The sequence below is a fragment of the Lissotriton vulgaris genome, chromosome 2_1 (genome assembly GCF_964263255.1).
Source record: "Lissotriton vulgaris chromosome 2_1, aLisVul1.2, whole genome shotgun sequence".
Lineage (NCBI taxonomy): Eukaryota > Metazoa > Chordata > Amphibia > Caudata > Salamandridae > Lissotriton > Lissotriton vulgaris.
The window spans coordinates 687,588,602-687,611,956 of NC_141687.1; positions in this window are offsets into that span (position 1 = coordinate 687,588,602).

Sequence of the window (23,355 nt, forward strand, 5' to 3'; positions counted from 1 at the left end):
ATTTCATTGCAAATGCTTGTTATTACTAGTCTAGGCCTTCTAAATAAAACAAACAGACAAAGTACTTCCATGCCATATTCACTAAATCATCAACATATATTAAAACTACCCGATGCCAAAAGCCACTCATGTCCGTGATGTATGCCATAATAACTGTCTAACTCAGGTTCTGACTGTTTCACTCACTGTCTCAGTGCCTGGCTCTATAGTAGAGAAACTATACATATACTTGACAGGGGGAGACACTACATTTACTTTTATTGGTAACTTCTGCCCATTCATAACTGTGAGGACATCACCACAAGCACTCCACAGTGCCACTATCTGAATCAAGGTAGGAAAGCAAAGCAAAGCAAAGATTTCGCTTTTCTTGTTCCAAATATCTAGTTCAGCCTCTGCTCTTGTATCATGGGCCTGGCTTCAAAATAAAGAGAGAAGTACCACCCCTGCCCTAATTTCTCCCTTTTGGATTGGAGAAATGTCCCCACAAGGTCCTGGAGAGGATGTACTCCTGCCTCATGTTCCTCATAGCAGGCTGTGGTGTTTTTGACCTCCATCTCATCAATCAACAATGATCATGTGTGTGCTCTATGCCCTGTCATCACTATGGAGTGAGACCCAGACCACGGGCTCTTGAAGAAGAGCGACTACTGTCGTCTCGTAAGGTTGTAAATGTATTGACAACAGTGGTAGTGAAGTGAAGGCCTTTTAACCTTTCGCCTGCTAGGGAGAGCAGTCTGCCAGCTTTAACTGTGCTTTTTAGTTAGTCTGCTCATACACTACAACCTGGTCCTTCACTCATCTGTGAGGAACATTGATGTTCTGTGTGTGAACTTGTCTATTTGAGTGAAAGAAGCATGTGAAGTATATGTGGTGCTTATGGCCATAGCCACACTGGTTTCCATTTTGCATGATATGGAATTCATGTGGTCCCCATGATACAGGATCAGAGAGAGCCCAGATAGCTGAATTGGAGGACTCTTTCAGATAATACTGGGATCTTTGTAGTGGGCCAGACTAGACAGTCTTTAGCAGAGGAGACAGTGTGTCCATTTGAAGGGAGTGAATTTCCATCTTGTCCTTTCCTGGCCCCATGTTCTCTGGAAGGGACTCCCTCACAGGTTAACATATAGTTAAGTGGAACAGCCTGCATATCTTTTGTGCATCTGTTTTGAGTTTCTGGTGGCAAGACAATCTCAGCTCCACCCCAACTTTCTGCTCACACTATGGGCAAAGGCCATGACTGCAGTAGTCTCTGCAGTAGTCTATATGGGTAAAAAGCACTGAACTGCTTAGAACTGGTCACAGATGTGAACTGTCGCAGTACACAAAGTCTGTCTGCAACTTGAGTATAATGATAGGGCAGAAACTGGCAGTCAGGGTGCCAAGATAAGTACACCAGACTGGGAAAATCTTTAGAGGTTAAGGTAACAATTGCCAACTCCCCTTTCTAGGATTGGGACCAGTAATATGGGGTACTTCAACAAGTCCACAAAGACAGGCTGTCTGGACTTTACTTCAAGGACTGAGCCGACAAACAGATTAGGAGTGGGACTGGAGGTGCTCTTGCAATAGGAAGATGCTACTGTGAAGGCAAGGGGCTATGAAGGAGTCTAGGTGATGAAACAACTTGACACCACTGACGTGACATCAGGAGAGACCTACACCTCTGGACTTTGGGTGTGGCTCAAGGTCCCTGAGGTTTCACCAGAACAAGGAACCGCACTGACCTCTGAAGTGGAAGGTGCCAGTGGAATGCAACGGAGCAAATTCCAAAGCCAAGTACCTAGCACTGAGAAGCAACTAGGTGCTAGAGGAAGCAACCTGACCGCAGTTGAAGTGCCATGATGAGTCTGCACCAGCACTGAGATAACACTGCGGCCACCTGTGGTGGGGCACAAAGGTTATTTGCGTGTTGGGTTGTGACTGGGCCCAAGGAAGAAAGACCACCGGAACTGCATGCACCATGACTTTCTAATGCAGCCTCTCTTCACTGGTTGTTGGTGTTGCAGCTACTAATCTGATTGGCAAGTGCCATTGCTCTTAATGTAAGTGCACACAATTCTCGGTTGAGCTGGGACACAGACAGCATCATCACCTTCTCAGTGAACCAAGCCGGATACATACCGCTGTGATGCTGTGTGTCCCCCTTGTAGCTACACAAGCAGGCGTACCCTACTAAAAAATAACTAAATAAACTAGGCCATACAGACATGTACCATGACATTGAACGAGACGAGGGAAGGAAAAGTGAACTACCTGGACTGTTGAGTGACAGTGAGTGAATTGTGCCTAAATACTCCTCAAAAGTCCACAGACATATTTTTCATGGGCCAAAACACTTTACTGCCATACACTGTCTTTTGGAATACCTTGAATACTGCTCTCATTAGTTCACATAAGAAATGTCCTCTGTTAATTTGTGTGAGTTCTAATAAGGTACCTTTCTTTCTACAAACCAGAGTCCTGGCTTGGCAGTGATTTAATCACTCTAGTTTGAACTGGTTGAATGCCACACAACCTCTCTGAGTAAGCCTTTAGCTTCTCCATTTCACTATACTGGGAGTCAAGCGCTAAAGAAGTGTCGTTGATAATCAATTTTGAGTCTAACAGCAGGGCTAAGAGCTGCAACACCAGTGGTATATGATTTTGATTCACACAAACGGAGCCCTGTAACCCCTGCTTGCCCTAGGAATCCTGAAAATGTTTTAACACTTCCTAATGCATTTTTAAAAGAGAAAAACTGTTAAATGCAGGACAGCTGAGGATATACACCAAATATGTTTTTCTGTTTCAATAAAAGTGAAACAGGAGTCATACCAAGGAAGTCAGGGTCAGCAAATTAGTGGTAGGGCCCATGCCAAGTTTTTTTAGCTACATTGACATAATATGCCTTGTGCCGATAGCTGGTGGAAAAGACACAGGAATTACCACTGTCCCCGAACCAAGAATAAGGCATTACATCAATAATTGGCCAGTGGCGGTCTCTCACGCTGCCTAACTTTCTCATTTAAGAAATCCTCTGGCTCGTTATACACAAACAACTGTGTCATTTATAAGTTATTGGTCATAGAACCTTAGCCACTGGGGGCTGGGGATGATTCAGTCCAGTTACGAGCAGCAGAGCGTGCACTATAGGATCTTTGGGTCTCTGTAATGTAATGTAATATAACTTATAAAGCGCAATCTCCTGCCCTGGGGCGTCTTGGCGCTATCAAAAATCTGATTAGACTAGGGGGGTAATTTAGTTGGAATAGGCAGAAATGCGTAGAAAAAGACTTCTATTCCTGATTAAAAGCCAGGTTTTTAAGGCTTTTCTAAAGGAAAGTAAGGAGGGTTGGTTTTTAATGCTAATGGGAGATTGTTCCAAAGTATAGCAGTGGCCCTTAAAAAGCTTTCTCCACCCCAAGTAGCTTTTCTGAAAGGGGAGACAATCAGGTTCCTTGCGTGGCCTGATCGGAGCGTCCTTGCTGGAACATACCATTTTAGTTTATTTTTTAAATGGTCAGGCCCAAGTCAATGCACAGGTTTATAGGCCAAGCAGAGAGCCTTAAAGCTGCATCTTTGTTTGACTGGCAGTTAATGCAGTTTCCTAATTGCTTCTCTTGCTGACTCATGCTTCGTAATTTTACAAAGGAAGCAAGCTGCCGTGTTTTGCAATACCTGAAGCATCTTAATGAGTCCTCCTGCGAGCGTGAGGAACATACTATTGCAGTAATCAATCCGCGTTAGAATTAGTGCCATCGTTACTGTTTTGAGCAGTTCAGGGGGCAGAAATCTTTCTATTTCTTTTTTTACCCTTAGGGAGAAAAAGGCCGCTGAGGTTATTTTATTTACTTGGTCCCTAAACTTTAGTTCCTTGTCTACCACGAAACCTACATTTCCGACTTTGTTTGAAGGTTTGGGTAGAGAGTCCACCTTAGGAGGCCACCAGTCCGGTGTCCAGAGGGAAGGGTTCTTACCAAAAATGATGACCTCCATTTTATTGGCATTCAGTTTGAGACAGTTACAATCCATCCAGAGGCTCACCTGACTCATACACATGCTGAAGTTTGCCCCCAAGTTGGTTTCCGCGTTGTTTAATGATACCACAATTTGGGTATCATCGGGGTATGAGACCAGGGTGAAGCCCACTTTTTTGATGATTGCAGCTAGTGGAGTAACATAAAGATTGAATAAGGTTGGGCTTAGTTCTGAGCCCTGGGGGATTCCACAGGGCAAAGAAAAACCTTTGGAGGTAAATTGTCCCAACTTCACATTATTTTGTCTGTTTGCCAGAAAAGATCGCAGGAGGTCGAAGGTAGTACTTTCTATCCCAAGTCTACTCATACGGTCAGCCAAGATCTCACGGCTGACCGTATCAAAAGGTGCAGAAAGATCTTAAATGATCATTGCAGCTGTCCCATCTCCTATCTAGTACTTATTGTATTTCTCCTGTGGCTCTCACCAGAGCCGATTCTGTGCTGCGATGCTCCTTAAAACCCTGTTGGGTATCATCCAGCCAGACGTGTTCTTCTAAGTATTCCGATAGTTGTTGCTTGAAAAGGTAACAGCATTCACGTGCGCCTCGCTGCTGTGACTGTCATGCTTAGTGCTGCTTTGTTTTAAAATTCCGTTTATTGTATTTTAGTTCAACCTAAATTGCATTTTCCCTTGCTTTTAACTACTCGCTAATGTGCCCACACACTTGCACTATAATCGGGCCCCCCACCGCGTTTTGAGCGGACTTTGTAGTTCTTACTGACCTTCTTCCTGGCGCCTGGTCGCCATCTTGGGGGTGGCTAGTGCAGAACGTGCCACTGGGTGCAGCGCTCTAGCGCTTCTCGGAGCCCAGGTGAGCCGATATTTAAGGCGAGCAGTTCAGTGGCTCGGCCTTGAAAAGGTAACAGCATTCACGCGCGCCTCGCTGCTGTGACTGTAATGCTTAGCGCTGCTTTGTTTTAAAATTCCGTTTATTGTATTTTAGTTCAACCTAAATTGCATTTTCCCTTGCTTTTAATTACTCGCTAATGTGCCCACACACTTGCACTATAATCGGGCCCCCCACCGCGTTTTGAGCGGACTTTGTAGTTCTTACTGACCCTCTTCCTGGCGCCTGGTCGCCATCTTGGGGGTGGCTAGTGCAGAACGTGCCACTGGGTGCAGCGCTCTAGCGCTTCTCGGAGCCCAGGTGAGCCGATATTTAAGGCGAGCAGTTCACTGGCTCGGCCTTGAAAAGGTAACAGCATTCACGCGCGCCTCGCTGCTGTGACTGTAATGCTTAGCGCTGCTTTGTTTTAAAATTCCGTTTATTGTATTTTAGTTCAACCTAAATTGCATTTTCCCTTGCTTTTAATTACTCGCTAATGTGCCCACACACTTGCACTATAATTGGGCCCCCCACCGCGTTTTGAGCCGACTTTGTAGTTCTTACTGACCTTCTTCCTGGCGCCTGGTCGCCATCTTGGGGGTGGCTAGTGCAGAACGTGCCACTGGGTGCAGCGCTCTAGCGCTTCTCGGAGCCCAGGTGAGCCGATATTTAAAGCTCACCCTTGTCGCGCAGCGGTGACGCGCAGCGGTAGCGCCTGACTCACGCCTGAGTCAAGCCAGAGTCCTGCCCGTCTGCGCCCGTCCGCGCTAGGGACGCGCGGACTGCGGAAGGACCCTGTGTTTTGACACTATGAGTATTCTGTACTCTAGTCAGGACCTCCTCCGGATTAGACATAGTCTGCCTCCCTGCCCACATTCAGATCTGCATCCCTTGTGTGGTCCCCACTCTTGCCCATGTGGTCAGTGGGAACTATCAGCACCGCTGTTAGCCCCCAGCCAGGTACCATTACATCGGAAGAAGGCACCGCCTCCTCCTAGTACCTTCAAACTTTGGCACCATAATGTCAGGTCTCTGCCGAAGCACCATCGAGACATATACGAACTGATCTCGTTAGAAGGCCCTGATGCCTTCTTTATGACGGAGACCTGGCTAGGTGATGAGGACGTGGCCATTATCAACTTGGCCCTTCCCCCGGGCTATGCAATCCACACCCTAAATCGTAAGGGAAGAGGAGGTGGTATAGCCGTGGCTTTTAAAAACTGCCACACTTGTACCTGGAAGCCCATGGACTTGATCGGGGCTGAGTGCGCCCATTTTTCCATCAGCATCGGACACACACAAACCTTATCAGGTCTTCTGATATATCGGCCCCCAGGGAGCGACTGTGCCTTTAGGAAAGCTCTTCCAGAGCTGGTCAGCTCTCTGTCTTTGTCCTCCTCCAATATAACCATCATCGGCGACCTCAATATACACTTTGATGCCACTGACATGCCAGCGGTTAGTAGTCTGCTGGACGATCTCGAAGCAGTGCAGTTATCTCAACTGGTCCGTCTTCCGACCCATGAGGGCGGTCATACCCTTGACCCGGTTTTCACTAACCTTCAACTGGTCGAGGTCTCTCCTCCTAGACCTATGGGATGGAGTGATCACCATCTCATTGAGCTCCGTGTTACTACGACAACACGTCATACCGGGAAGCCTGATAAAACATCTTTCAGGCGCCCCTGGAAAAAGCTCAAACTGGAGGACTTCCACCGTTTTTTGGCCACCTCTCCTCTGGTTCTTAAGGAGGACGTCGCAACTGGTTATAACATCTTCTGCGACTGGATTGTCCAAGCGCTTGATGCACTTATTCCAGCTAAATGGAGCAGAAATCGCTCTTCTCAACCTAACCCCTGGTACACAGAGGCACTTAGACGGATTAAAGCTACCTGTCGTCAAGCCGAAAGAGCGTGGAGGAAAAACTATGACAGAGATCTAAAGGTACACTACCTGGCGAGGGTTAAGACATATCATAGAGCTGTCTGTCGGGCTCGGGCCGACTACTATGCTGGAGAGTTTCAGGCTAGTTCCAATCCGTCCAAGCTGGTCTTTAAGGTCTTGAAGGAGCTCACTGCGAACAGACTTCCTAACACGGAGATTTGCTCCCTTGCGCACTGTGATTTGTTAGCCAGTTTTTTTGTGGAGAAGGTAAATACCATCTACCGTTTTTTTCCCAAAACTGATCCTGACAGTACGACTTTTACACTGCGTACATCACAGTGCCTGACTATCCTTCCCGTACCATCGGAACTGGAGTTTAATCTACTAGTAGCCAAGGTTAAGTCTGGTTCGCCAGATGACCCTTTGAGACCGGCCCAGTTTTTGGACTCTGCGTCTATTTGCCTTCCACCGATTCGTAAATTGGTGGATCAATCCCTCACCACCGGGTCAGTGCCACCTAGCTGGAAGGCGGCCTGTGTTATGCCCATCATAAAGAAGCCGGGACTGGATCCAGTGAAGCCGGAGAGTTATCGACCCATCTCCCTTCTTCCATGGGTGACAAAGATCACAGAGGCCCATGTGAATAACATCTTAACGAAACATCTGAACTCCGCTCACCTTCTGGATCCCACACAGAATGGTTTTAGATCTGGCCATAGTACAGAGACGGCACTCCTATATATGGTTGAACACCTCCGCTCTGTACTAGATGCAGGTCAAACGGCGGCACTGGTCTTATTAGACCTAAGTGCCGCCTTTGACACTGTATCCCATACCATTCTTATCCGCAGGCTTGGTGAGGCGGGCATATCTGGCAAGGCGTTGGATTGGTTCCAATCGTTTCTCTCGGAACGATCATTTCAGGTAGTAGTGCCACCATTCAGATCAAAACCTCACGCCATTACTCAAGGAGTTCCGCAAGGTTCGGCGTTGAGCCCCACTCTTTTCAACTTATACGTCCAACCTTTGGCGGCGGTTGCGAAGAGTTGGGGTCTCACTATGGTATCTTACGCCGATGATACCCAGCTGGCAGTGGTTCTCAATGGGGACTCTGACCAGTTGGCATCCAACTTTGCGGATGGTTTGAGGGCTGTTGCTGGCTGGCTTACCACCAACTGTTTACAGCTCAACGCCCTCAAAACCGAGGTGATGGTGTTAGGGAAACATCCAGATCTGTGGGGCGCGAACTGGTGGCCTAACGAGTTGGGTCCCCCGCCTAAACCGGTTTCCGAACTTAAAAACCTTGGCGTGTGGCTGGATTCCAAACTCACCTTCTCATGTCACACTAAGAAGGTGGCATCTACTTGCTTCGGCATCCTGCGTGGATTGAGGCCTATCCTCAAATTTTTTGATGCCCCCACTCGCCAGTTGATGATTCAAGCCAGCATTGCATCAAGGCTTGACTATGCAAGTTCACTGTTTTTAGGTACCAATCAGGCGGAGGTCCTGCGACTCCAACGGGTGCAGAATGCGGTTGCCAGGGCTCTGGTAGGCCTGCCACGGTTCTGTTCAGCCCGCAGCACAATTTGCAAATTACATTGGCTGCCAGTAATCAGGCGTATAGAGTTTAAGACGCTGTGTTTCGCATTCAAAATTCTTAAAACCGACACCCCCACCATCCTCCAGCATCTTCTGACCCTGTACATGCCATCTCGTAGCCTTCGCTCTGCTAGTCAAAATTTAGCATCTGTTCCGCGCTTTAAAAAAAGTAGACTAGGTGGTCGCTCTTTTACTGTGTTGGCTGCCAAGCTTTGGAATGCGCTTCCTGTGCACATTCGAGCCTTGGAAGATCTTTTACTTTTTAGGAAGGCTGTTAAAACGTACCTCTTCCCCTTGCCTTATTAATATTTTCTTACCTTTTTATTTCTGTTAGTTATGTTGCCTCTTCAGTTATAGCGCCGGGACGCCCCTTCGCTGGTGCAGCTGTGCGCTCAAAAAACTAAGTAACAAGTAACATAACATTCGTTATTTTTTCTACCAACTTGGCAGAGAAAGAGAGTCTGGATATTGGCCGATAGTTATTTCGATCTTGGGTGTTCAGGTTATCTTTTTTTAGTAAAGGGAGAATTGAGGCTTGTTTCCAAACAGCGGGAAAGTACCCATTTGCAATCATGTTCTCAAAGATTTACCCAAGATTTTGTGCAAATGGAGCAGGGATCATATGCATAATGTTGGGTGGACACGGGTATTGTGGTGCACCTGCTTTAATGAGCCCAATACATTTTATGAGTTGTTCTTCTGAACGAACCTTAAAACAGTGGAGACTGACTTTATCCAGCGGGCCAGTTTGAACATATTCCCCCTGAAGATTACCTGCTCTATTTGTAGTGAATTTGTCAAATATATTTGCTACTTTATCCTGAAGAAACCCCGCCAGAGTATCACAAAAATCTGGATTTGTTCCAGAATTATTTGAACTAGCTGGTGTTATTAGTTTTTTAATTACAGAGAAAAGAGTTTTGTTAGCATCAGATGCATATTTTATGTGGCTGGAATAGTATTCTGTTTTTGCTTCAATTATATTTTTTTTGTGTATGGTAAGTTTAGTTTTATATATGTTTTTTCATCCATATCTTATTTTTTCTCCATTTTTGTTCTTGTCTCCGACATTCCTGTCTTGATTGTCTGAGTTTTTTGTTGTACCAGTGTTGAGAAACATTTTTTCAGGGAGTTTTTGGAGCAACCAGGTCGAGTGCAGAATTCAACCAAGATGCAAAATATTCTACACTATCCTCCAGGTTTTCCCTTGGTTGCCAGGGGGGACGACTCCAATGGCTTCTTCCAGGAAATCTGGCTGATTTTTTTGCCAGGCTCTACTTAAGTTCAGATGGGTGAAATTTCTGGTCATAATTGATTTTTTTTCAATATTTGCCAGTTAACCGCCCAGTGGTCTGACCAGGTCAAGGGGAGAAATAGGAGAAACTTGATATCAGAAAAGTTGGAAAAAATTCCATCCAGCATGTTTCCAGCCTTAAGCGTTTGACCTTTGTTACCTAACGACAGACCAAATGTATTCATGATGTCAATCAGTTTTTTTGAGTCAGGGTCTGATTCTATTTCCAGATGGAAATTGAAATCTCCTAATACCAGAAAATGTTTGTTAATAATAGCAGATTCTATTAACGAACTAACATTATCTGTGAAGCAGCATCTGGATCCTGGGGGACGATAAATTAACATTCCTTTGATAACCTGTGAATCTACAGGCTGCACGGAAAATGCTACGGCCTCAAAACCGGGCGAGATAAGTGGTTCAAAACTTGTTTTATAGAGCTCACAATAGAAGACTGCCAGACATCCACCCCTTTTTTTTGTACTTGTCTATATAAATGATAGACTGTGTATCCAGGGGGAGTGGTAGCAACAATATCTGGTCCCGACTAGCGTCAGTCCATGTCTCCATGACAAAAACCACATATGCCCTTTGTGACTGAATTAAATCTCCAAATTCCAGTTGATGTTTGACCAAGGATCTGACATTGATTAGCATGCAATCTATAGTTGCTTGATTGTTACTGTGTTCAATTGTGTGTTGCAGCACAGTTTTTTTGGTAGCGGTTAGATTACTAGCCACATGGAGACTATGGCCTCCTGTATGATTAAATTCAGGAGGCTGACGTACCATGGTGGTGGGAAACTTGTGCCTCATATCTAATAATTCATCCCACGAATATATGATTGTGTCTAGGCTTTTTTGTGTGGCAGAACCAGGGGGACTGGCACTGGGCACGGGCAAGGCGCAGGTCAGCACATCTCATCTCTCTTCCCCAGCACACCACACCAGACCTCCCATTTCTCTATGGGAGCTTGTGCTGCTGCCAGTTTACGGTCGCAGCACAAGGTCCCATGGAGAAATGGGAGTATGCGACCGCATCATGTGCGGTCGCATTGGCATAGTGGTGTCGAGACCACCGACTGCAGGCCAGTCGGTCCCTAGACCACAATGGTGATGTCCGCCCGACATCGTAATGAGGTCCTAAGTGTTCAAGTGGCTTTGAGAATTGAGACCAGAGTCCATGATAGAATTAGTTAAAATGTCTGTTGACTGTTTATTACCAAACAAGCTGTAGACATTTGTGTTTTTTTTTCTTATTAGTAGATCTATTTCCTTGCTACTTTACATCTGAGTATTGACACATTCCAAGACTTCCTAATACAATACAGCTCAACTGGTAAAGGTGATCCAGCGAAAGGCCAGCGATGAACACTTCACCGTCAAGAAAAATTTCAAATGGGCCCAGATACACATTCAAATTTCCTGTCTTTTTTGCTGGGGGTCAAGTTTTCTAATTCACTCTGATCTTAATTAGTTAACTCACTACAGACTCAAAATTATTCATGAGAAATGTATTCAATGTCTAACTAATCTTCAGAGATCAACACTCTTTCTTTTTTCAATGGACCATTAGTTGAGTAGTTGATGGTGATAATCACAATTAACTAACTACCTTATTGACCTTAGTGAAATACACCACAGACTCTGGGTAAGATTCAATGAATGTTGTCTAAATCTCAGTCATAAATGAACACTCATTAGTACAAATTCACAGTGCAAACTCCATCAACTTTCATGGGAGGGAAAATTATTTTAACAATACATTCAATTCACAGAATCATTCAACAAATCAATGCATTAAGAGTGGATAGATGAAGAGATAAAAGGCATAATAAATCATTCATTTGCAAAAAGATATGCAAATTTAAGACAGAATAATAGTTACTCATAGGTGATAACAGGAAAAAACAATCCTCTGGCCAAAGTACTGGTGGAGGTCCCCTGATTAAGAATCAGGAGACAAAGACTATAGGACAGGGCAATACTTACTAAACTTCTCTACAGACTCCACGCATCCCTCTCTTACACTCTCTCCCTCCTTGATATTCTTCCGGAATCTTGAATCTAAGCAGGTTGTCTTTCAAAGGTGATTCTTCCCAGTCTGTTTTTTCCTCTCTTAGCAGCAGTAGTTCTCGCCTCTCTCTCTCTCCTGCACTCGTACTTGCCTCGCCTCGCTTACATGCATGCCGACTTGACAAAAAAAATGTAAGTCACTCCAGTTATAGTCTTTATTTCTGCATGTCCCAGCCTCAAAATTTGCTAATATTGATGGATTACGGACTGTGATTGGGCAGGGACAGGGAAGTTGTCATCACCTCATGCTGACATATTCACTTTTTTGATAAACGTTTTTATCTAACAAGCCCTTACCTTTTAGCTCATTCATTATTCTGTCTTATTTCCTTTCCCATATATCTACTGTTGCAAACCAAATAACATTTTGAATGCAGCTCCACAGTCAAGAAGAGGTTTCACACAACTTCAGTCCTTGACTCTTGGCAGCCTGTCAGCGACACAGTCAGCATGTCACGTCGTGATTTTACTGCGCATGCTTAGCTTGCCTCCATTTTCACCACCATCTTTTTCTCTTGCATGCAACAGGCCCAAATGTACACTATAAAGAAAGGAATCATAAACAGATGTTAATGTCTCAAATATGTAATTTTCACTGTTCACCACCCACTTCTACTCTATCCAATGTTATTATCTCTTTCTTTAAGCAAAAGCATTAGCAGCAAAAGCTCTCCTTAATTTCAGGCAATTTCAGGCAAGCATATGCCAGGCATGCAGTGCCTCAAGACCTAATGGTAGTAATTCTTGTGCATGCGTGACCATTTTCCCTCTCAAATGGGTTAGTCACGTTGCTATCTACGTAATTTTGGTTTGCACATGCGCAAAAGCGTTTTCTAGTTTAAAGCGGGTTTTAGTCGTGTTGCATTTTATTCTTCGTTACTTAAGCGTACATGAAGCTCACTTCCCACATGCAGATGTTGTGCGTATATTAATTTAGTCTTCTTTACTATTTTCAACAATTAGTACTGTTAAGGAGGGGTTTCTCTGAGGAAGTTTGGTTTTTATTGAATCCTTGCTCCATCAATGGGTTCCAAGATCGTAGGAGGTGCAACAATGTTGCGCTCATTACAATTACTCTGGACATTTTGGCGGCAAAAAACAGCTAAACTCTTCAAGAGAGAAACGGGTCAAAACTGAGCAGTTATCACAGAAATGTGGGACAGTATTAATGGAAAACTCTCAATTTCTCAGGGAACAATCATGATCCCACTCATATTGGATGGTAATTCCAAATTTTGCAATTAACAACAAAGGTTCGAAATGACTGAAGTTGTTTAACCACAAATGTTGTGATGGGGCCTTATGGGTAATTTCATGACTAGTAACAAAAATTGCCTTTAGATGTAGTATATGGATTGTACAACAACCTTTTTTTCTTTTTTGTTGTTGTATAAAAACTGCCCTTGCCTGATCTCAGTTAATATATCTATATCACTATTCATGTCTTTTTTCATGAATGGAAATAATATCTGCCGCGTTGTGCACTGAAATATGCTTCTACAGGGTTCTTGCTACTCTGTGTTCTAATAATGATCAAAACGTGTTAATAAGTAACTTATTTCCACCTGGATGCAAACAAAGATCTAAGCAGGTACATGTTTAATAGTCAGAACAAGTTCTGACTCCTTCAATGCCATTAGTTTCTCTTAATCACATGGATCAGTCATTTAATACTTCACCTTCTGATCTGCCACACCTTCTGCGCAAATCTTTTGTTGGAGTTTTACAATATGCGCACAGTTTGTATTTGTTTAACCTGTGGCAAAGAAAGGCTCCATTGTCAGCAGTGGTAGTGAAATTACAGATACTCCTAAGTCAGTTGTGAAGGAGAGTCTTGATTTTATTAAGGAGGACTAGGGCGCAAATATCATGCAGTCTCTTTTCTTACTGTTTATTCAACAGCACTTAAAAGCCCTACAAATACCACAATTCATTTCAGTTCACAATACAGGAAAGGACACAAAACAACCAGTAGTCCCCGGTCTATAAAAGGCCATGGGATCCAACTCTTTTCTAAATGTGAAGAAGTTATAATCCATGTGGGATTCCAAGAAACAAAAATAGAAATCCAAGACATAACCAAATGAAATCATACCATCTGTGCTCAGATTCCCTCTCAGGAGTCCATCTATGATGCACATAAAAATGTCCAAAGTCCACATCCTAGCTTGTTTAGTTTGGCAGCCCGTTGTTTGATTCAACAGTGGTTCTAAGAGAAACCACATAAATATAGCTTAGGATGGGCAAACAGTACAGAACTAGGAAAATATTTTCCTCCATGTTGTATTCTCCTTTAAAACTGGCTAGGAGAATCTGCTATTTTATTACAGGAAAGAAGGCTCTTATTGAAAACATATCCACTACAGTTGGTGCTGAATGTTGTATCTTCTTACAATAGAAAGTCCTGATTATTAAAACCGTTGAGCAATTGGATGCCCTTAGAATATCCTTTAGTCTGACACCTGCCCAAAAGGCTTTAGAAGCCATCCCACCTCTAGCTGAGTTAGAGGCAGACTGATCTGTATCTATCCCAGCTAATGTGTTTAATACACCTACTCAGGGTGGTAGATGATACAGGGGTAAAAGGCCTGCACAAGCATATTATCAATTGAGGGGCTTCGATCCATAGGTACCTCTATATACCTCTTAAGACAGATTACAACACACATTTTTGGATGTGAAGAGAAACATGGAAAGGGTATGTATGTCAGTGAGCATTTTGTTCATCCCATGGAATTAAAGCGAACACCATACGGGAAAAAACTCATCCACTGAGTATGCAAAGCTCTAACATCTGAAACTATGCTGTCGGATACCATGCATAACAGCATTACTAATTTAGCAAACAGACGTTACATGACAAACCTTCATTATATGCAAAGACACAAATAAATATTATATTTTATTCACATCCCACATGGAAGTATATCTGAACTTAGGTGGGTTGAAGTTTCTAACCCCTTTCATCAAGCTACATACTAAAGGGTTTTTACCCACAGGTTTCTGTCCGCCTTTATACGTCCTGCTAAAATGGCTGACCTATTAACATTAACACTTCTGTAGGACTTCTTATCAGCTGCGAAGGAGACTAATACGTTTAGAATACCAAGTACTTCCACTGAAACGGGATCCTCACCCCTGTCCAAATACCAGCTGCACCAGGATCACCATGCTGACTTATATGCCTTTAAGTAACTTGGGCCCATGATGCTTCTGAAATTCTGGCAAGTCTGAGAGTGTCCCGAAAGATGCAGTTTGGCTCGCATGGCTAGACTGTGGATATGACCCTACATACTCATCAGAATTTGCAGAAAAGTTGGTAGTACAATTGGATAGCCCACCAAGAGCTCCAATGAGATTGGATACCATTGTTGAGTTGTCCAAAGTGCAGTGACCCATACCACTTTCAACAGCTGTCAGTAAACCTGAGCCAGACATCTGGAGATCATTCTGAATGGAGGAAATGCATAACGAGTCTCCCCTGATCAATCCTGGAGAAACATATTTGTATCTATATCTTCCAAATGCAGTATTCAGCTGAAGAAACTGTTTAATCATGTCTGGAAGCAAAAAGATATATACTGAAAGGTCCCCAGATCTCCTGAAATTGTCTGAAAATACCTCTAGCCGCCATTCTCGGCCGTTAAAAATTGTCAACAAATATCAGTCTGCTAACGCTTTGAGCTGACCTTAAGGTATTCTGCAGTTTGACTGTTGTAGACAATATTCCCAAATTGTGATGGCTATTTTCACTAGTGGTCACAATCTCATATGGTGTGGTTTGTTGATATAACTGGCCACAGCCGGAGTGTCCGTACATAGAAGAATTTAACATGTTTCTCTTCCTTTCACCAAGCTTTGGATCTCAAAGAAGCCATCAAGAAGCTCTAAACAGTTGATAAGCAGTGACAACCCTGTTAAACCTGTCAGCCTTGGGTGGTAGTCCCACAAACATTTAGCTTTCTACCCTCCTGTTTTGCTGAATGCATTTTTGGCAGCTTTCGAACCCTGAAAACCAGTACTAAAGTGCTTGTGCTCTCTCCATAAAATATGGTCCAATTAGCCTACACCAAGTTTGCACATTTAATTTGCTTGTAAGTTCCCAGTAAACAGTTCTAAGTGTACCCAGTGCCAGTGAATTAAATCCTTCTAGAGGACATGCACCACTCTTTGTGCCACCAACCAAATTAACCCTTTAAACATCTCAGGTCTGCCACTGCAGCTTGTAGTGCAGTTTTAAAATAAATAATTTGCCAAGCCTAAACCTTCTTTTTAATACTTATAAGTCACTCAAAAGTTAGGCCCTAAAAGCTCCTAGGGCAGGGTGCATAGTTTTCTTGAAGTAAGATGTGTGGGTTTACGTTTAACATGTCCTGACAGTGAGAAACCGCCAAAGTCAGGTCTCACTGTTGTAAGACCTATCTCTCCCATAGACTAGCATGAGACTCAAACCCGGTTCCCCAGCTTCAACGTCGACCGCTCTAGCCGTAAGGCTACATCCTCATCCCAATTTCATGACATTTAATAAGTGCTAACTTTAGATTGGGAGCAGTTAGAGAAATACTTCTGGGACTCTTTTGAATTGTCATTTAAACTCCTCTGTAATGGTAAAATCAGATTTATTGTTAGAAGTCTATAAATGCCGCTTTTAGAAAGGTAACTTTTTTTTGCCCCAACCGACTGAGCCTTTCTGGCAGAAACCAAGGTCTCAAGACTGTGACTGTTTCTCCTGTGATGGGTTGTTGATTCCTTCCATCAGGCCTGCCCTTACTTTCTGTCACGCTAGGCAGTTTGGAGCCAAACTCACGAAGGAGGAAGGGGAGACAAAGGGGGCTTCCCCCGCACACAAGCAGGCCCGTTAGGATAAAAGGTGGCACTCTCAGACCCCCTTCATCTCTCTTATAGGCCTATGATAGACTCATAATAGGAACAACCCTGCTGCTAGAAGGCCTTCCCTGTTGCCAGAAGAAGGAAGACTGGACCTGCTCCCTTGATCCCATGTCCATCAGAGTAGCCCCAAAGGCTGGCTGGCTTCCTGTGTAAGCTACAGGGATGCAACAACCTCCAGAGACCTGCCCTGTAACTGCACATCTGCCTTGCACCAACTCGACCTACCTGAGCCTTGCTGCTGGCCTCTGCTGAGTGAATCCTGATCCCCAAGTGCCCCCCCAGCTCCTGCACCCTTGGCTAGGGTCAGAGTGTACTCCTCCTGGCATGGCTGAAGTTTTCAGTTGAATCCATGCAGCACAATTCTTTCTGATGCAGCATCTCGCATTGCAGCTCCTGGTCGGCAGCTTCATCTGAACCGATGCAACTTGACTGGACCTAGCATCACAGTACCTTGCAGTTGTTGATCAGTGGCTTCTTGGTAACTGACACAGCGCAACGCAACTCGATCCTGAAGTTTGCATCACATCTCCTCAGAGCTATTGATCGCCGGCCTCATTGGAACCGAAGCTGCGCAAACTGACACACAACCTCGCATCTCAACAACATTGACACACAGGAACCTACCTCCCTCCCCCGTGAGCTGAGCTTGGTCATCAATGGGCTCAAGCTCCATCGCAGTTTGCTTGAACTTATGACTCTGGTCCGGTCTTGTGCAACCAGGTATCGAAAGTTGACGCTTCTTTTTGGTGCTATTTCACACTTAAAACTAAAAAAATTAATAACTTCAGTTGTACTGATTGGATTCTATTTATTTGAACATTGGAATGTTGAGTGCTCCATAAAAGATAATGGAGTGTTCCAGGCTTCTATTGGCTAGTAGAAGCCCGGAGCATCAACATTCCAATGTTTGTTCACAGCAACACCTGTAATCAAATGCCTCATGGGGCCCAGGGGGATTTCAACCCCCTCAGGCTCTGTGAGATCTATGTTTTACAAATTAGAACTTTCTGTCCTCTAGGGGCAGAATGTTCTAATTACCTTAGAGCCCTCCGTAGCAGGCGCTACCAGCCCATTTCAATATTAAAGACATTCGCCAAACGCTGGCACTGACTTTAATGGCCAGTAGTACCCACAACGGTGGACTCTAAGTCTATATTAAACTTAACTCAATTTTCTACATTGGGTTGGGATTTTTCTTGCGTTGTGTTTTCACTTTATTACTATTTGTGTGCTGCATGCATTTTTTAGACATTTCCTCTAAGTTAATCCTGACTGCTTTTGTGCTAAGCTACCAGATCGTTAAGCACAGATTAATTTAATGACTTTAGTGGTTTACCCTGACATGGATTGTGGTTGTTGCCTGATTCTGGCTTCCACCCCACTCGACCAATAAACCATTGTCTTACACTCCCCCAGTCCTGGTTGACAACTTGACCTCCAGCCCTGAAGGCTGGCATTTGATTCTAATACTAGATCTAGGGAAGAAGAAAAGATGGCACAGCCATTCCAAGGCTCCTTGTGATCAAACCATCATTCTATTTATTTCTTGATTCTACATCTAAAGAAAGCAGGGGATAGGTCAAACCTTTGGTTTTTAGCTCTTTTTAGTCTTTATTTAGCTCCGTAACGTAGTGGATCTGAGAATCTTGCTTGGTCAGGAGGCCAGGAGACCAACTATCATTTCTAGGCATCTGAAAGATATTAAAGGGTATTTTAATGTATCCTACATCTCCATCCTGATGGCCTTTAGTATCACCGCAGTGTCCTTTAGTACACCTTTCTCTGAGTCTACCAAAAATGCTAAGAAATCCTGGTTTGTTTGATGGGACTAAGTCTAATTTCTCCAGATTTCTTATAAAACATATTTTTTTTAAATTAGACCGTGAGCCTTCTGTCCATGTAATAGCAGGTGATTTTTGTCTTGACCCATGAATGTTAAGTCATCCACATAAACTACCATGCTTATACCGTTTGATCTCAGGAAGGCTGCTACTGATTGTAATACTTTTGTGAGGCACCATGAAGCTGAGGAAAGTCTAAGAGGGAGGGAGTTGAACCTGTAAGTTTGACACCCCCCATATAAACTGACTATTTTTAATGTGATGATGATGAATGGGGATCATCAGATAAGCATCTTTCAGACCCAATCTTACCATCCAATCCTCTAGTAAATGTATTTCTCTCAGGAATATCGCTGTCTCCATTTTAAAATGTATGTATATTTTAAATTGGTTTAGATCATTCAGGTTTATGAATGGCCTGATTTTTTTGTTCTTTTTCTGAGCTAGAAAGATATTGCTAATAAACCCATTGGCTATAACCTGCACCTTTGTATTGCTTGTTTGCAACTGAGCTCTCTGACTTCTTTTAAAATTAAGTCTACTTCCCCCTGGGAGAAAATAATAGGAAAATTAACCCTCTGCTGATAAAGTGTGGATAATAATTCCATTTGAAAGCCCCTCATAGTTTGAAATACCCAAGAGTCTTGACAGATAGTGTACCATTCTTGCAAAAAAAGGGCTAACCTGCTACCAACTTTTGTGAAGGGTATGGTTAAAAAACATGAACCTGTGTCCCCCTCCCCTCGCTAATCCTCTGAATGATCCAGTGCATCCCCCATGTTCTTTCTGGGACCAAGACTAGCCTGGTGAACTTCTGTGGCAACTGGCATAGGGTCTGTAATAGGCCCCTCGGCCTTCAAAATGACCCCTTAATCCTGCAGCCCTGAGAGACCAGATCAAAACCTTCATGAGTGATGAATGAGCCTTATCTAGAGAGGTAAAGGCTTGAACATACCATTTCATTTATGAAGTCTTCCTAGAATAAACAGACTAAGTTGGGCATCCAAGCCTCCGACTTTTCCATGGTGCAGAGTTTAGGGTCTATTCTAAGTAACAAACACTTTCTTATCTCAAAGGAAAGCCCCACATTAGCATTGCCTAGAAAACAGATTGCTCTCTGGGCCCAGTTAGATATTACATCTACGTCTAGGCTTTCACCTGAGATTTTAGCCACTTCTGCTGTACAAAGAATCTTTGCTAAGGGCCCCAGAACATCCAATCCTTTGTCCTGACAGGAGGACCATGTCCTATTGACTGGCTTTTTTGAGATCTTTACCTTCTTTACCCTGAAATTTTACTATTTTCTTGTCTAGCACCGGTGTCCCAGCTGGATTATTTGAAATAGTGGGCCTAGGACACTCCAACCTCATTTTCATCTTGGTTGACTTACCTATAGCCTTCATTAATTCTTGCCTTAATATCCTCTTCATAAATCTGCCAAATTAGGGTGCTGAATACGGGCAGGGTCAAACATGAATTTCCTTCCACATGAAGTTAAACTTCCTGACAGGTGTCAGCTTTTGCCCTTTTAGGAGAAACTACATCTCAATTGTCATAAAACATGTGGTAGTATGTGGCATCATTTTTGTACACATCATGTATGAAGTCAATTGGTCTTTTAATATGACCTCCAACAGGATTCAAATATGAGTCAAACCATGTGGGACAAGTACCTAAACCACACTGCAGAACATAACCACAACCAACTGTAGGCCTTCGCAACTACTCTGCATATTGCAGTGCTTATGTTTTGCCATTTATTTCCCTTTGATTCTGAAAGAGTACTTGAAATAGCAGAAGCCACCCACTGGCCAATTTCAGAAGCTAGCGATTTAAAGGAGGTGGAAACAGCCTTGGATATGATCTTAGAGACCAAATTGTCGAGGAAGTTACAGAAATTCTTCTTAAAAACTTTCCTCATCTGAAACATCCTGAGCATTTGCCTCATCTCTTTCAGAAGTAATTTTCTCCTCATTCTTTTTCCTTTTTTTCAGACATGGATATGAATCAATAGGGAACAGAGCCCCCACTTATAACTGGCAGTTTAAATCACTGATTATCAGTGTACCACAATTTACTTACATACAGAGTTGCATCATACAATATTGTAAGCAAAGGTCTCTTTTTTCATAAGAATCTCCAAGTTTCTAGACTGATGCTGCTGGTTTTTCAAGTCTGAAGGTGCATTGAGTCCTGCCAAGCAAGCCTTAGTGCCAGTGTTCTGACTCTTAACCCCTTGCGTGCTTATGACGAGCCCGGCTCGTCATGTAGCACAGTGGAGCTGTGCTCATGACGAGCTGGGCTCGTCATAACGGTCACGGTCGGCCCACGCGAAATTGATTCCCCGCCTGTGCGAGAGAATCAATGAGTGGGTGGAGTTGTGACGAGCCCAGCTCATCATGAGCACAGCTCCACTGTGCCTCATCACGAGCTGTGCTCGTCACGAGACCCGCGGGGCCACGGCCCCCCCCACCCCTTGCGCCTTGGGGGAAATATCCCCACGGCAAAGGGGTTAAAAGATATTTGTCTGATTAGCTTACCCACAAAATGTTCTAAGTTAACTTACTTATAAGTTCCTGGTGTGTGCTACTGCGGGGGCGGGATTTTGATCACTATCTTATCACTCTAGATCTAAACCCCGTTCTGGTCGACTGAATCTTTATTGCCTGTCATTGAGGGAAGAAAGTGCATCTCTTACCAGGTTAGTTCAATCAATAATGGACTCGGCTCGGAAAAACCACAGACTACTTCTAAGTTTAAAGATTTATTACAAAGTCAAGGTTAACTGCAAGTACAGGCATCTCAAAATGAGATTCAAAAGATATACGGGCACCACTACATACATGTGCTCTCTAAAAGCCCTCAGGCGAGCAAAGAATACTACTAGGACTAATTCTAAAATCAAAAGGGCTGCAAGCATAGACACGTATTGTGATCTCTCCGTCATTTACAGCAGGAGGGAAAGGTTCAGGTTAGGCTGTCCCTACCCTGTTGTGGATGGTATCCCTACTTAACAGAATCCCAACCTATCAAAAGGTGTCAGCTGTGAATGACTTCCTAAGAAGATCACCCACTCTTAGTCTCTTGGTGAAAACCTATGATCTCCAGTCATGACCCCTCTCTGCCTACCCATCCGCTCTCTAAAGGGTCCTCAGGCATCTGCTCTAACTCCACCCAGGGGTGCTGTCCCTAATACAAAACCCCAATTACAATAGAAACGCCCTCTGAAGACGCCCCTCACGTGGTGTCGATTCTGGCTTTTTCCATGATGATCTTCCTCTGGGCCTCGTGCGTTAGAGTTGACCTTGCTTCTCAGACTCTTCTCCGGCCCGCCGATACCCCTCAAACATTCCTGAACCCTCTTCCATGTCTGTACCAGTCTCTTGAACAGAACTCTATTCATTCAATGCTTAATTGGATCCCCCCTCGCACCCGCAGACAGACATCCGCAGCTAGGATCCCAATTCCCATAAACTTCTAACAGAAGTTTGCAACTTATTTCTCGGCACAGCTCGACTTGTACCAGCACGTGCAAATCAGAAACTCTTTGAACACTTCAGGCCTACAACATTTCTCGCAGAGGTTTATACTCTTCAAATCCTTTCGTAAATCAAAATAGCATGTTAATACTTCATTCTTGGATTATAACACACATCTATAGAATATAAATCTAATGAATAAACAAATCATTATAACATTAGTGCAATCCATGTTGATGCAAATGAATACCTTTCCCAAACCCTTTCAGCTCTGGCCATGGGGCCAATTCCGTTCTGTGCTTTGCAGCCTGACATTCTTCCATTAGCAGCTACATAACATGGATCAGGATTACTTATTTTTATGTTACAAAGGTCCTAGCTTGTAAGATGTCTAGCAGATTAATTATCACAGGCTAAAAATAAAGGCTGTGTTTTTTCTTCAGTGTCCAGCCGGACCTAGAAGTATTTATTTCAAAAATAGTAGGGATGGGTAGAATAAAGCGAAAACAATTCGCACATAAATAACTGGGCACAAGCCTGTACCGAGTCAAGGGAAGACAATACAAAGAAAAGACAAAGAATTCACAGGCAAACAAGGAGAACAGGGTGGCTTATAATACAATGCAAGAAATTCTTGAATAAGCACAAACCCACAGTAACTGCCGAGAAAGTTAAAAATTATACAACAAGCAGTACTGTAAAACAGTCGACGAACGTTTCGATCCCTATCTCCAATAATACAGTGGGATCATCTTCAGGACTAAGGTTGAACTTTGCCTGATTAGTCAAGTGAGCCACGAGCTGTGCTGGGTGGGCCAGTCGTGGTTGAACAGGGCTTCAATGTTAAACAGTTCCGATTTAAGGTTGGTGCCGGGAGTCGATTCAGTGGAATCGAAATGAAGATAAGGGCCTGCCAAAACCAGGTCGGGTAGAGTGTGACCGATAGAGCCTAATGTTGAGCATGGGCTCGATACGGGACTTCAGTTGGAAGTAATAGCCGTGACCGGGGGTCTGTTCCACATACGGCGCTCGATAATACGGGCCGTTTCCATGCGAGTCTTAGTGTACTCGTAGAGGGGCCTCGATGGGATCCCGTCTTAGGTAGCGCAGTGGCTGGATGCATCCAGTTACTGTGGGTTTGTGCTTATTCAAGAATTTCTTGCATTGTATTATAAGCCACCCTGTTCTCCTTGTTTGCCTGTGAATTCTTTGTCTTTTCTTTGTATTGTCTTCCCTTGACTCGGTACAGGCTTGTGCCCAGTTATTTATGTGCGAATTGTTTTCGCTTTATTCTACCCATCCCTACTATTTTTGAAATAAATACTTCTAGGTCCGGCTGGACACTGAAGAAAAAACACAGCCTTTATTTTTAGCCTGTGATAATTAATCTGCTAGACATCTTACAAGCTAGGACCTTTGTAACATAAAAATAAGTAGTCTAAC